A 16798-nucleotide genomic window follows, 5' to 3' on the forward strand; every position below is an offset into this window, starting at 1 on the left:
TAATGGCTTTGATTTGTTTTAGGGGATCCTTGGGCGAGGCCCTCTTGACCTTGTTGGTTTTCTTGGTTCGGGTGACTCTGGTCCACTCATCCTCTGACTCAGAGGCACTGCTACCATAGGTGCCTGTCTGGTCGTCTAGGCTCTCCCGGATTCTGCGAGCTTGGGAGTGGCTGGCAGAATGTGGGGGCCTAGTTTCATGAGTCCTGTGGTGCTCCGAGGAGTCTTCTGATTCCTCCTTTCTCCCAGGATTTGCTGAGTACCCCGCGGCCCCTACTATCTTAGCTGGGCAGAGGTTTTCAGGATGCCCTTAGTGGGCCTAGTCTCATGGAGTTCCCCCCTAAATTTGTTTTATCTGGTCTCTGGTTAAATGGTGTTTTTGAGGATCCATTTCTATGACCCTCCCCTCATTGGAGTCTCCCTGATCAGAGAATATGGCCCTAGCACTTGGGAACCCATCCCAGATGCCCACCCATCCATTCCTGGGAAGTGCTGATCTATGAGCCCCATATTCCTCATTGGCTTGAAGTCTGCCATCCCCGTGGCCATTGGCTCATGTGTGCCAGTGGACATGGGGGTGGCAGAGTCCATGGGGTTGAAGAGATGAAAGCCTCTGGTACTAGGGTTCCTGAGGTTATGCTCAGGTGTTTCCCTTTCCCAGCGGACCTCATCTCTCTCAGCCCCTGCTCCCTGTTGCCATGCAAGAACCTGACCTTTCTGTTCCTCTATCAAGGCCTTACTAGTCTCTCTCAGTTGTTCTTCCATAGCTACCTGTCTGTGGAACCTGTCATTTTTCTCAAAGAGAGCCTCATTGTCTCTCTGTGCTTCCTGTGTCATTTTAGGGTACTGGGCCAATTTTTGCTGCAGGAGGGTTACCTCCTGAGTCCTGTCCTTACTGGCCTGGTCACTCTTTGCCAGAGCATCTTCCATCCTCCTGAAGTGCTCTAACAGTTTTGTATAATATTTTTGGAGCTCACCCAGTCCCTGGAGGGTCAGGTGATTTTCTTCCATCTTATCTTTTAAATAACTGACCTCCTGGCCTAAGGTGTCCCTTTCCTGAATGAGAGTATGCCTATGTGCAGCCAGGTCGTCTCTTTGTCTTTGAAGTGCACCAGCTTTCTGGCGCTCCTCATCAAATTCTGCCTGGGTGTCAAGGTCTTAGAGGATTATTTTATTATTTTCTTCTTTTTCTTAGTCTAGGCAGTTTTGCAGGGTGACTACCTGCTCTGCGCATTCCCTGTTAAAATGTATTTGCTGTTCCAGCTTTTTCTGGCTCTGCAGTAGAGAGTCCAAACTTTCTTGGCACTCTTTCTGCAGTGCCAGCACTTTGGTATCCTGCTCTACCTTCTCCTGCTGCAGGATATCCACATCTTCTTTTATTTTTATTAGGTACTGCCTGGTTTTATTTTCTGATTCATGACAGATCAGTTTGGGCTTTTTCTAATGATTGTAGTTGCTTGTTTGCCAGCTCTAGGTTTTCGGCATATTTGTCCTGTATTTCTCCAATGTGGAGGTACAGATATGCCGCTATTTTGGCAATCTTACTTTGCTCTTCTTTTACATTAGGGGCAATATACAGTTCACTCATTGGCATATGTAATGGACCCTGATCCTGCCATGTATTTAATCCGGTTGCAGTGGCCTGTTCTTTAATTTCCTGCAACCACACATTCTGATCCTGCTCTATCCATTCATCCCTGACAAATAGTTTGTGCAGTAGGTGCTCTTTTGCCATATTGATTTCTACCAAGGTCGCCATTCCGGAAATATTAATTTCCTTTCTGATTTACAGGAGTTTATTTCATTTTTGCAAAACAGACCAAATTCCTTAGAGCGTTCCTATTGACGGGTGCTTTTCACAGTGTAGCACAGTGTGGTAGCCCAACAGGGTTTAGGTAACCTGTTAGTTAGCACGCTGTATTAAGCTGTCACAAGTGGTATGTCTAATTCAGAAATCCCGGCATCGAGCCCCCAATCTTGTAAGTGATTTCAACCCAACACTTCACCTAAGTCAATGCCTAGCGTGTAATGCACAGCTGAAACCCTTAATTAATTATCTGTGTCTATAAGTTCTTGTATTTCTGAACTATGTACCACTTATATCACGCCCCTCTCTTTGAATCCCCCCCGGTCACACTGAACCAGGAAGCAGGCTGGTTTGCAAAGTTAAAATATTTATTTTATGGATTTCACTATATATATATATATATATATATATATATATATATATATATATATATATATATATATATATATCACACTATTTTAATTGGGTACACAATGATCACATATGGGGTGATGTTACACCAAACAATCTCTTCAATCACCAGGATCAATGATGGGAAAAATAATGCAGCACAGAAATAATACTTTTGTGTATGCTCAATCAAATGGCAATGTGATTAATATTTCCTTCTGCACACTCTTCAATCCCCCCAAATATGAATTATGAAGAGATAGAAGGAAAGAGAACAGGTTTCAGGAATACAGAATTCAACAAAATATATCAATCCCAATTTCCCCCCAGCAAACACCAGAGAAAAACGGAATTGATTGGCAAACTTATCAAAAAGGGTTTTAAAGTTGGCTTTGAATGAATGGTAGCACATTTAAAATGGATTTATTTCACTGAAATGGCTGAAATTCTAATGGGAGCCACTTTGTATGGTATCAGACAAACACTAGCAATAATTTGAGAGTAAACAGCAAGTTGAAAACGTAATTTTGAGGTCGAGTGCAATGAAAAGCTATTTGACACATTATAGATTTGAGCCAAACGAAAAATTTGCGGCAAACTGTTCCGTGCGCGGTAAGCACAATTGCAGAATAACTATAAGGAGTTGAGATATAGGTTCACTGGAAAGCTTAGGATGTTAGCTTCAAGTAGACACTTAATTTTCGTTTCTAGCATAAAGTATGAAGAATTTATGAATGTTTTCGTGGAGGTCATTTTTTTCAGAAAGAGTAAAAATGTAAAACAAGAATGCGCTTTTTAAAATACAAACAAGGTTTCTTTACACTAGGAATGGACTATGAAGATACAAACTACACGACAGCACAGTGACCAAATCAGGACGTCACCGATCAGGTTTTTTTCCGCCGAGATGCTTGCCTTTCTTCAGATAAAATATATCAGCGCAAAGATGATTTTAACAATATTATTACAGAAGAACTATAGGATAAGAGAGAGAGTTCAGGCAAGAAAAAAAGAATTTCTAACAGTACAGTTCTGGATATGAGATATATTTGGATAGGGATGACTATGGACAGTACATAGGCTAGTGACAATCCTATCCTATGGATACTCACTACCAATGTTTTGAATGGAACCATCAGGGATTCTGGTCAAAGATTTCTGGGACAGACTGCTGGGCACACCGGACTGGACAGGTCAGCCATCAGCAAGGCCCTCTGGACACCGCACGGCAGGACTGGACAGCAAGGCGCTCTGGTCAACACTGCACAGCACGACTGGACAGGATCTGCAATGGCTCTCTGGTCTGCACAGCACAGCACGACACCAGACTGGGATTTGATATGCCCTTCTGGTTATGAAGATGATTCCTTGGCAGGCAAACAGTTACAGCGCAGCCTGGCTGCTTCTTGGTTTCCCCTTTAAGTTTAGGGATGGGTTCTGGAAATTAGGCCCAGCTGAAAGTGGTTCAGCTATGCTAGGAGCCTTTCTGCTTGCAAAGTTCTTGGCATCTGGAACAGGGAGTATGGATGGATCTCCGTCAGAGTGCTTCGCCAAATTCGGGGTGGTGGGTGGATCGGTGTGTCTTTCTAGGTCCTAAGCTGTCTCTATTATGTGCACATCTTCCTAGTTTCTTTGCAGTTAAGACTGCAATGCCTTATAGGACAGTTATTGGGCCGCTTAGCCGGGGGGAATACATTTTTAACAATCAGTTGATTGGTCAAGAAAGGAATCATTTAAAACATTTCTTCTCCTATTATTATGGTATTGTCACTATTGTATTGATCATGTTGTAATTAATATGATGCAAGGGTTTCAAACTTGCATAATAGGAGCCTCCTGTCTTGCCATAGAATGACTAATCCCCCTCACTAGCATGAGAAGGGGGTTTAGATTCTATTAAAGACAAGGAGGTGAGTATTATCCCACCCACCCACCCTTGATAAGATATGATATGGAATTTATAGCGCGCCTATACACAGGTGTTTCAAGAGAGAACATTCTTTTTTTGGGTTTGTTGTTCTTCCCATCCACCCACCCTTCTTTGTTTGTTGTTCTTTCAGCTTCGGGCTGAGATATTCTGTTCAGGAATGTTGGTCACAGTTACAAGATGTAGAGAGTGTGTGATCCGGAAGCTTCGCTGGATTTTCGTCTTCATAATTTATCATCTGGTCTGTGCAGCGGATGCCTGGTTCAAGACAGCTACAGAAAGAGGAGTTGGGATTGGAGTAAGGGACTTATATAGAGGAGGGTCCCTGCTCATTGGTCTCCTCAGGGCATGACCTGTCCTCCATGATGGATTGGGGAGTTCCCCCTTACATTGACATGAACTCTATTTGTTACTCTCTCTTACATTGCAAGGCCTCCATGTTTTCTTTGTTTTGAGCTATTATATTCATTAGTATATATATATGTATAGATATGGTTTCAGGAAGACTTCTGTTTCAGCGCACAGGCAACAAAGCTCAAAGGGAAGGTTGCAGGTTTACCAGGCAGCGGGACCTGGGTTCGCTACCGCCATTGGCAGTGTACACATATGGATGTGTATTTATAGGTTTATGTATTTGTGTTGACATGTATATATATATATGTATTTATATATTTAAAAATGGATATTTTATTTGGTGTTTTAATTTGATATTTTCAGCTTAGATTAGCACCAGTTTGCCTACTAATGAGCCTCATACGCTGCCATTCTGCTGTTTTTTATTTATTTTCTTATTTATTTGTTTATTTATTTATTTAAGTGCTACTCAGGGCATGGGTGATTTGCCTTCACTGTAGGTGCCATAACCTGTTTCGGTTTCAGGTTCTGCCTGAGTTTCTATTGCAGGGTTAACTCCTCGTCTACTGCTGGTTTCCAAACCCTGCTGGGGTGAGCAGTTTCAGGTATATGGGCTCAGTGTATTCCTCCCTTAAACTTGCCAGTTTTTTGTTTAAGTGCAGCTGGGGGCAGATGTCATTATCCTCCCTGGAGAGGTACCGTCACCTGCTCGGTGGCAGGATTTGCCTGTGTGTTGTTTGCTGCGAGGTGGCCCCTCGTATACTGCTGGTTCCACACCCTGCTGGGGTGAACAGTTTGAGGTACACTTGATCAGTGTATTCCTCCCTTAAAGTTGGCAATTTTGTTAGCGTACTGCATATGGTTGTTTCTGTGCAATAACCTGCTCGGGTTCAGGTTCTGCCTGAGTGCTACTGCAAGGCTACCCCCTCGTGTACTGCTGGTTATCACGCCCTACTCGGGGGGGCAGTTGAAGGTGCACTTGCTCAGTGTTTTCCTCCCTTAAGGTCAGCAACTTTGTTTAAGTGGGGCATATGGCAGATGTCATTGTTTTTCTGTAAGCACGCCATAACCTGCTCGGTTTCAGGCTTTGCCTGATTTCTACTGCGAGGTACTCCCTCGTGTACTGCTGGTTGCCACACCCTGCTAGGGTGAGCAGTTGAGACGCACTTCCTCAGTGTACTTTGGCTAAACAATGGGTTTAAGTGATGTCTGGAACACATTGGCATTTTCAGAATGGTCAGTACCCGCATAGATCAGTAGGTATCAGCTTCTATAAGGGCCGGGGGTCCAGACCCCTGTGAGGGCGTAACCCCTCTTCTTTGGATATTTTTATAAATGTATGTATTAAGTACTTTAAAGAAAAGAGTGTGTGGAGGTTGTTGTAAACAGACCCATGTGAGGGGGTTGTACCTTCCTCTCTAGCCACTGGTGTTAACCTTCGCCTTTTAGTTAAAATTCTGTCACCCTTTACCTTAGTTAGTTTCAGGACAACTCAGTCCTTTCCTTAGGTTTTGCTTTTCCCGTTATCAATTGCTCCACCCAATACCTGTGCTGATTAAGATACAGTATTTTCTCCCAACATGAGGAAGAAAAGATGATGCGTTATACCTCTATTGAGGTCTGCAGGGCTTGAGGCTCTCTTTAGGGGGGACGCGTTTCCCTTACTTTTTGTCCCTTTGTACATTCATTATTCTATTGGACTATTGGTGGAGACAGGGTAAGCTCGAGGGTAACTGTTCAGTTGTGTGGCATGGCAAGTTGAGCAACCGGGGTTCTACATGGAGGAAGTGTTTGGAAACACTTGATGGTATCTGATAGACGAGTTGCCAAATAATGCCTTTATGGCGCCTGCCCAGGATTTTCCTTCCAAAGCTTGGCCTGTGGTTCAGCTAACCGTCTAACAGTGTGTTGCAATTTCTCCTCTGCTCGAGGAGTTCAAGCAGGCTTCTGTACCCTCAAGAGCGTTGCTTAACCTCTTTCATTGTATATATATATATATATATGACATATTTATTTTCTACAGTGCAGCGAATATAATGGGGTTTTCACATCCGTACTGACCCTACGGATACTGGTCCCTAATTTGGAAAGGTCTAAATCAGTCTTTTATCCTGCTGAGATCGATAAGTGAACACCTCACACCACACACCGTTCGTAGTAGTGATAAGTACCACTCGTATACCTGAGGGTCGTAGTACTATATAAGTGATGTTTTGCTATGAACTATGTGCTTAATTTTCCTTCCCCTGATTCCCTTAGTGGCCAGTCAGCCTCACACGAATTCAGAGATTCGGACCTCAGGGTTTGAGGGAACAGTGGTCCCAGATTTATTGCAAAACCTTTCATTTACGGGGCATTGATAATTATCAAAGAGTCCTTTTCCCCCTCATTTCTGTTTCCTTTTTACAGGAGTTCTGGCTCGTGACCAGTGCAGACTCACGCTGAGCATTTCCCTCCTGTCAGTTACTTTCCTTTGCGCTAATTCCTGGTATTTCAATAAGTTAAGCGGAACCCGTCCACGGTCAAGGAATTGGTTAAAAGTACAAGAGTGTATTTATTTTCTCTTAAGGGTGTACAGCAGGGCTTTAATGTGGTCATCAGGGTAGCCTTCTTCTGGGGTTGCAAAGTTTTTCCCTTGGATAAGTGGGGAGGGTCCTCCTCCTTTGGGAAAGCTCAATATCACTCGGTGGGATAGTGGGGTCTGGGAGTGATACTAATCTCCCATCCAGGTTATTACGACCCTCTAGCACGATGCGTTCCAGCGTCTCTACATTAACTATCAGAAGGTGTCTGCCAGTGCGATTCCCAGAGAGCTGGGATAGATATATATTTAGTTAATGACTTGATTCTCCTAGTCACCTGCATGGCAGGTGGACCTTTGGGTTTTCACAAGAGTTTGTTTTTGCAATAAGGTGCCAGCTCAGGGTGCTGTGAGCTTCAGGGATCTTCAAATTAGCTGAAATAGAGGTTAGACCTCTTCTGGTGTGCAACTTCAGTTTATCTGCTTAGCGATCAGTTCTTTGCAGTTTAGAGTCTTGCTAAGACTTTGGAATTTAGGAGTCCTCCTTCGGTTAGTTTTTTGATCCTCTGGGGGTTTTATCAACCAGAGAGAAGGGAACAAGGTTCAAGCACCGGGCACATACACAAAGGAGTTTACATATCACTATAATGGGAACGATTGGTTGTAAGATACATTTTTTCTCCTTGCCAAGTTTGGACTCTTAGGGGTCAGGTGGGTAAATGTCTGCCTTTTGTCATGGTAGCAGAGTCCTTCTTTGCAAACTCGGGAGGTCTGAAGGTCTCTGGGTTGGCGGTTTGACAGGTTCAGCTTCTCAGGTTTGGCCCTTCTCTCTTCCATTCAGCTTCTGTCTCCAGAAGTCATCCTTCCTTAGTATACACATATGTCTTAAGACGATTGGGGGTTAGTCTTTGTTTTCTGCTCAGCTCAAGATGGGTCGTCCTATTACAAATTAATAAAATGACTTTTTACTCCCACTTTACCTTTTTAGGAAGATTTGTCTTTCCCACTGGGTTCCCCAGTGTACTATGGGACATGCTCTGTTTCTACTACAATATCTTCCTTTAAAGCATGGGATAGAGCCCTACAAAACTTTCTCCCCTAGGGGGTACTTTCTTTATCTCCAGGAGAGCTGGGTGCTTATTTTTCTTTGGTTGGCTATCTAGGTTCCCAAAGAGGGTATGAGCTTAGTGTTTTTAAGAATTGATTGGACAACAGAGGTGTTTTATTTCAGATGAGGTTTTACCTAACCTATTAAGTATAGGAAAACTTTGTTCAATGTTGTCCCCTTCTTTTAACCAGTTGGTTTTGGTGGCTGGTAGGGAACGCTGGAATTAGCACATCTTCCTGTGGTTTTTCTTGCAGTGGATTTGTCTATGCTTTATAAGTCAGTTATTCGGGCATCCTAGTCTTGGGCAATTCTCTTGCAGTCAGCTGATTGATTTAATGAAAGCATTTAAAATATTTCTTTCCTATTATTTTATATATATTATTTTATTATATTGTCTATTGTATTGATCATGTTGTACTAATGGGATGCAAGGGCTTTGAACTTGCATAATATGAGCCTCCTGTCTTGTCATAGAATGGCTACTCCCCCACACTAACGTGAGATGGGGGTTTAGATTCTATTAAAGACAAGGAGGCAATTATTATCCCACCCACCCACCCACCCACCCTGAATATGATATGATATGACAGTTATGACACGTATGTGCACAAGTGGTTCAAGAGAGAACATTCTTTGGTTTGTTGTTTTTCCCATCCACCCACCCTTCTTGCTTGTTTTTACAGCTACGAGTTGAGATTCTGATCAAGAGTGCGGCTCGCAGTTACAAGTTATGGAGTGCATGGTACTAGAGCTTCGCTGGATTTGCCTTCATCGTTTATCATCTGATCGGTGCAGTGGACGTCTGGTTCAAGTCAGCTACAGAAAGAGGAGTTGAGATTAGAGTAATGGACTTATATAAGGAAGGGTCCCTGCTCATTGGTCCCCTGCAGGCATGACCTGTCCTCCATGATGGATTGGGGAGCTCCCTTACATTGACATTCAACTCTATTTAGTTCTGTTCTTTACAACTTTTTTGTTTGTAAAAGTTTTTTTCTTTGCTGCTGTGGTTTTCAGAGTAAATATTGTAATGCATAATAATCGCCTCCTTGTCTTTAATAGAATCTAAACCCCCATCTCACGTTAGTGTGGGGGATTAGCCATTGTGGCCTGCAGATGCCCAGCCCAGTCTCTTACTGGCATGCTATGTGTTAGTTTTACTATCTGCAGTTTATACCGTTTTTTTCTATTTCTATTAGACACTTTATTGTGATCATTGCCCTCCCTTGCCCTTGTTACCATCCTTCTTGCAGGACAATAGGGGGGTCACACATGGAAAACCTTTCCCTCTCCCAGGAGTCACCGACTGTGAGCAGGCTAAACGGAGCACCTGGCAGAACCTGTTAATACATTGTGATCCCCAGTATTCATTGCCAAAGGCCTTTCTTAGAGACGGAAACAACCATCAATCGAGCAGCTTGAATTTCAATTAATTTATGTTCAGCTGATTGAAGTATTTATTATATAGCAACACTCACAACACCTTCCCCTGTCAGGCAGTGCTTCTGATGAAAGTGACCTTTTTTGTTAATATGTGCAAAAAATCAGAGCCCGATTTTAAAACGACCGATTTCGCTTTCTTTTTCCTTTTCCAGCGATAATAAACATTTCGTTACATTATCTACTTGGTGGTACAGCATACTTGTGTGAAACTGCCAGTATACAGTATATCCAATAAGCAAAAGACGTTTTTTTTTTGTCCCTAATTTGCACTTTTCCCAAACTAGGTTTGCCAGAGGGACATGCGTCTTTAAAAATAATCTGCTCCATTGTTCTAGCCCCGTCCTCCTCGCCAGGGGAGACAAGCCAACAATGGCCGGTTAGTGCACACGCCTGAATGTTCGGCTGGTGTTGTACCAGATCGGAGTCAGCTGGGCCTGCCCTTGAGGTGATGCTCCCCTGAGGCACTACAAATGGCAGTTGCTAGCTCGCGCACACAAAAAGAGCAGCCCCGAGCAGCAGGTGGCCCCGCTGAGGTAATCAGGATCACATTCAACGCGGAAGCCGGCTCAATTTCCAGCTCTGTGTCTGCCAAGGGGCCCGGAGCTGCCTTGTTAATGCCATTGGGAACACGTGGGGCACATTGGCCGCACTAATTGTCCCAACTCATTCAAAAGGGGATGAATTATAACGTTGCCACCCCAGTGTAAAGCACACACCTATCATAACAATCATGTCATTAGTGAGCAGATGAAGGTGGCGGTGCTTAACCTTTGTGTGCATGCTCTTTTAAAAGCTCGAAATACTTTTGTTTGGTTTATACATTGTTTATTTAATGACTGACTTCTTGCTTTTATTTTTTTCATAATGAACAGGGGAAAGGTATATTTCCCAATGCTTGGAAGCAGGATCCTTAAAGTTTTCGCGTAATCGCTCGTTTAAAAAATGTGTATGCTTTTTTTTATGACCAGCCAATGCTTTTAAGTCTGGTCCCATTTGCATTCCCATATACCAAAAATGCTTCTTTTAAAACCGACGACGATATTTAATGTCGGAGCCAAATAGGGCCACAACACTTTTGGCGCATTATCGTCGTACGTCAACATACTTTTTTGATTATTTTTTTTCGCTATCAGTATTGAGATTTTTCAATATTGTGGCTATTTGTACTATATGCAAATTGTTGCAATCATGTGCGTGTATGTCGGTTTTCTCATAGTGGTAACATCGTTTTGTTACTAATGCTGTTATTTACTAAAGTCCCCCCTTTTTTTAACAGAGGGTTCTGGATCTACCAATGTGTGGTCAGTGAATGGAGTGCTCTGATGACTTACCGGTAATCTTCATTACTCCTGGTCCTACTCTTCCTCGTCACAGTACCTACCTCATGAGGCCCCTGCCTCCGACACAGGACCTTCTTCTATTTCTTTAAATCCCTATAACTCCTCCCCCACATCCACGTCAATCAGTTTCATATTACCAAGCCAGAGCATGGGACCTTCTCTGCAGGGAGGCAGCAATGGGGAAAAGTTCCCAATGAGACAGAGCCAAAAACAGTGCAGCAAAACACACCCGCAATAACTCTTAATTCACATCCCCACAGACAAAACTCCAACCCCGAAGGAACCAACCCCCGAGTGGGAGAAACTCAACCCATAGTGGTTGATGAAAGTGCTTAGACCATACCCAGGTGGCAGCCAATCAAATCTTTTGCAGAGAAACCCTCCTTGCATTGGCCCAGGAAGCCGCCAAACCTCTGGTGGACCGCCCCTGATCGTGCGCAGTCACAGGCAGGCCAGAAACCACATAGGCCATGGAGATCACAACACAAAACCACCGGAAAACGGAAACCACAGATGCCTTATGCCCAGCCCCAGCCGGTCCACAAGCAATTAGAAGACTATCAGATTGGCGGAAAAGAGCAAACCTAGCCAGATACTCCAACATGGCCCGCCAGACATCAATGTTATGCCAAGCCACCTCCTTAGGCGTTTTCGGATCATGAAAGAAGTCAGGGTGAACCAGATCCTGAGAGGTGTGAAAATCGAGAGACAACTTTAGGGAGAAACTTCGGACCACACCTCAGCACCACAGAGTCCGGCAGCACCCTCAGGAAAGGAGGGTGGCATAAGAGAGCCCCAATCTCCCCAAGCCTACGGGCAGAAGTGATGGCAATAAGAAAAGCAGATTTCAGTGTAAGATGTTTGATATCAATCTTGGAAATGGGCTTAAAATGAGGCCCTTGAAGGAACTGTTTGACAGGAGGGAGATCCCAAGGGGGAAGCCCTTTATCAGTACAAGGACGGGACGAAGAAAAACCCCAGAGCAACTTCCCACCAACATCTCCCCATCCAAGTGACCATCAGAGTCCCCCAAAAGGAATTTAATGGAGGCCCACTGAGAGCAAAGCCTGGAAAAACCACCAGGCCCTTGTCAAAACCCCTCCTGGAGGAATTGAAGAATAGCAGGGAGGCCAGAACGCAGGGGAGGGATCCCAGACCGCCCATACCAGTCTCGGAAATGGCCCCAATGCCTGCTGAACACCTTCAGAGTGGAGGGTCTAAGAGCATCCATTATGGACTCAACTACAGGACCTGAGAACCCCTGAGATATCAGCCTAGACTGAGCACTAGCCACACTGCCCATTGCATCTGGCGGACTTCCAACCGCAGATCCCCTTGAAGGGGACACAGCCACCCAATAAAGATGTGTACACAGAGCATGAGGAAACGACCTGTCAAGCTAATAGGTACCCCTCCAGAAGGCACCAACCAAGAGGGAAAAACCAAACAAAACAATCCCCTGGGCAACGCCGAAACAAACAGGAGGCATGTTGTTTTACGGCCCCAACGGCAGGAGAATCTGGGCACAAACATTCACAAAGCCCCCAACTCCTTACCGCATCCCGGGCCCTGCAGGACCCAGGCCGTGATGTCCTCGCACCGGCCTACAACCTTGCAAAAACACAACCGGGCGAGGCACCAGCCTCAGTAAGGCACACCAAGGAGCCGGCATGAATGGGACGCCAAGATGGCCATACCAGCCGGAGAGGGAAAAAACAGCAAGCAGAGAGCCCCCTCCCTTCTCCTTAGCTTCCCCCGGGCCGAGTAGGACCCGGGACACAATGCCCACGCTTCGGTCCCGAGCCCAGCAAAGAACCGAGCAAGGCAATCAAGCTCAACTGGGACCTAAAGCCCCGCAGGGGACCCAGGAGCGGCGCCGCACCGAAGGGGCCAGCAATCGGTGCTCCTCAGTGCCCTGCACCGGGAAGAAAAAGTCCAACCTGCCGGAGGCAGGAAACATTTCACTGAGTGATGTGGATGTGGGGGAGGAGTTATAGGGATTTAAAGAAATAGAAGAAGGTCCTGTGTCAGAGGCAGGGGCCTCATGAGGTAAGCACTGGGACGAGGAAGAGTGGACGTGGAAGTAATGAGACCTAACCAGCCATCTTCATTGGCTTCCATGCCCCTCTCCAACAATACAGAGAGCTTGCAAGTTTCCCATCACAATGCATGCAAAGGTCACCAAGTTGTGTTTTTGCTTGGAATTCTGGGAACTGTAGTGCTCCGAAATTTGAAGTGGGAAAGAAAAACACAACAAATTCCAGAATCTAAAGGGAAAAAAAAAACAAGACTGGGTGGCTTTCTCACGCATTTCTACAGAAAAGTTGAGCACTCTGAATACCAGTACAGTCAAGAGTGGTTTCAGCTGCATTTCTCTCAACTTTCCCGTGGCCATGCGCGAGAAGGTCATCCAATCCTGGGTTTTTTTTCCTTTGGATTGCCGGACCTGTAGTTTTTTCAAAATGTAGGAACACTACAATTTCCAGAATTCCAAACAAAAAATGGGATTGGCTGGCATTTCCAGCCATGGCCATGTGAAACTTGGGAGCTCTGCACTTAGTGAATTTGCAGTATGGAGAGGTGTACACATTTCTTCTGTATTGGCCCGAACGAGCACTTTTGAACTACCCAGTAAGGTTTAGCGATCCAGTAAGGTTTAAAGTGCTACTTCCCCTTAGAATTTTTTTTAAAATAATGGATTGTAATCATTCATTTCAGAGCAAACATTCAGAAAATGTGGATACCAATATATCATTTACGCTTCGGATGACCAACCCACGAAACACTCCAGTTGATGCCAGGTCACCAAAAGGGCACAGGAGCAATTTGTAACATGTTCATACTTGTCCCCCCCTCAGGGATGTAATTTCACCAAAATTCCAGGGGTAGCAGAAGTGGCATCACATGACCTTTGACCTCCGATGACATCATAGGAAGTGATGTAATTTGACCACCACCCCGAAGGGACGAAGCGAAGGAACACGACCCTTCACCCCTTGACAACACACGAAGTAGCATTGCATAACGTTGTTCCTAAGTACACTATGAAAAGTATGGTTACGATATCACTATAATGTGATATACATATCATACAAGAATGGATCACCATATGTATCAGTTCTATCAGTGTGTATAGGCCTATATTACCCAATTACTGTGAATGCAAGGAGACTTCCAAGGCCAAATGATAATGATGTGTTCTTATAAAGCACGTACGCATAAGTGCTTTATATAGAAGAAATATAAATACAATATCACCCAACCTGTGTTGACACTCATTTATCAACCTCAGAAGGATGAAAGGCTGAGGTGAGGTGTTTAAGAACAGACTAAATCAGTGACTCACACCCTGTAGTGTGCCTGAAATAAACCTTTAATGAGTCTAGCAATTATTGTATGGAATTCCAGAAGGACACATTATTTGTTATTCCTATTTTTTCTTATTTAGGATCACTGCTCAAAGTGTTACACTTGTTGAACCCCCGTTTTGTTTTTAAGAGGCCTGAACAAGAAGGCCAGCAACTCCAAAAATAAAGAGCAACATGGCGCTGGCCACAGCCCAGGAGCTTACATTTAGCTATTATTTTTAAAAGAATTTTTTTTTTTTTTTACGGGTCACAAGGCAGACCTCCGGGGTAGCAAGGGAGACCTAATTGCGACCCCCAAATGGCGTCCCTGCCGCTCCCAATAAAATGACACCTCACTCATCTATATGTCAGCGTTGCCCCAATTTTAACAGGTTCTGCCCAAATTAGATCATGAGGTGTGTCCCCTTTTCATGCTCTTGTGTCCCAAAAATGTAAGAGACTGGTCTCCGCAGTACATGCCAGCATGGCCACTGTAAAACAAATTGTCATACTGCTAGTGCACAAGAAAACCCAAAGACTGTCCCTATAAGATATGAATATGCTGCCCAACTTTCATGCTTCTAGTGCCTAAATCAAATCCTGCAGTCTGTCTTAATATATGCGGGTACTGGTCCCAGCTCTGCATCATGTCATTCTCAGTGCCCACACACTGTTCCTTAGCCCCAGACACAAATACACACACACACATTTGTGCAAACATGCATGTAAACAAACACATTCTGTAACATAACATTTTTCTTTTTATAAAACTAAATGTTAGGAATGGATGATTATTTGGCACTTGACATTGGAAAATTGGAGATCTCCTTAAACTGTGCTATATGTTTTAATAAGTTTAAGACTCAACACCTGATTCTGCCCTTGTCGCTATCAAGCAGACGCAAGACATTGGTTGCATACTGTCACCGCTAATAGTGCACTTCATAGCATACATAAAAGACGTGCCTTGCACATTATCATGCTTAGAGGTGAAAGCGCAGATTTGGTCTTTGAAGGTGCAGAGTGGTGTTTGCATAAAATTTGATGTTTGCACCTGATGCCAAATCTGATGGTGACCCCATGTTTGTGAGCAATTCCTCCACTGAGACAAGGTGAGTATTTAAACCTGAAGATTCTTCATACTTGAATAACTTGTACTTAAACTCCTGATTTGAATATGGACATCCTTAATTTCTGGTAAATAACATTTTCATGAACAGGGCTTACAAGGGTATAGCATCATGATTGTTCTTACACTAAAACCTGTTGCAAAGGCATCAGCAACATTTGGAGGGCTCTTTTGTAGTGTTTTGTTACATTCTTCACGATACTGTGCAGATGTTGACCAACATGTTACGTGAAGCTGAAAGTGGACATAAAACGAAGCTTACATTCTGTGACCATGCCCCAACAGTGCTGTTGGAGAAGCTGGTGGCCATTGAGGAGGTCCTGTTTGGGGTGCATGCCCACCGCTCTCTGCTACCAGTGAAATCAGACATTTGGGAAAAATTGCAGTACAGGTGAACTTGGTTTTAGCCACTAGGAGAACAGTTGAGGAAATGAAAAAGAGGTGGTAGGACCTCCAACAGAGGGTGCTCAATAAATACACGGATGCCAAAGAGCATGCAAGGGGAAGAGGAAGACCACATCAACTGAACTACACTGGAGTGGAAATGAAAGTCCTGCCCATCATAAACATTGGGAGCCTGGAAGAAGTGGTTGAAATTTACTCTAAGCAGAATGTTGATCAATGTAGATGTGTTCACACGCATATGGCCACTGCTTGCGGAGGGGAGGGGTAGGAAGCATGAAGGAACCCCAGCAGTAATATAATGTGTGCAGTACCATTTATATGTGACGTGGGGAGAATCTATGGCAAAAGAAGACTGCCTGAATTCAAAATGAGATATGCCAGAATATTTCCCTTTGCTGCTTCAATTAAGTCATATTTATCCATTGTTATTAGTAGGGTGCACCTGTAGGATGTAGGTAGTCACATGTACAGCTGAGTGACACCAGATGACACATGGTAAGCATAATGCCATAAACCTAACCATCTGAGTAACATTATTGGGCCTTGAGTATAGTTTTCCCATAGACATAGTTTGAATAACTTTAAATTGACCGCTGGAAACGCTGAAAAGCTCCAAGGTAAAAGCCCGCTCTGTATTCATGGAACATTATGCCTACCAAATATGGAGCTGGCAACAAAAAGGGAACATGGCATGTGTTACTGTGATATTCATTCCCAAGTGAAGTCTCTCTGATTTACCTGAAAAATGTAGCCACGATGAGCCATCACTATATTAATTTTCTCTAATGTAACAGAGTATGCATTCATTCTCCTAATGTCATCCACTTATTGTACAATTCTTATAAAAAACATGGTGGATATTTCATAATATATCATAGTGTAAATATGTTGAAAAGCAGTGGCTCTTATTTATTGGTTTGTATAACACTTGTGTTCAATTTAGCTCGCTGACTTCAAGTTGACCAGAGTTTCACCTCAGAGCAGCCCCCACCTACTGAAATCCATTGGGAGAGGAGAGGGTTAGAAAAATGCT

Source organism: Ambystoma mexicanum, chromosome 7p (assembly GCF_040938575.1).
Source record: "Ambystoma mexicanum isolate Mex_15411 chromosome 7p, UKY_AmexF1_1, whole genome shotgun sequence".
Classification (NCBI taxonomy): Eukaryota; Metazoa; Chordata; class Amphibia; order Caudata; family Ambystomatidae; genus Ambystoma; species Ambystoma mexicanum.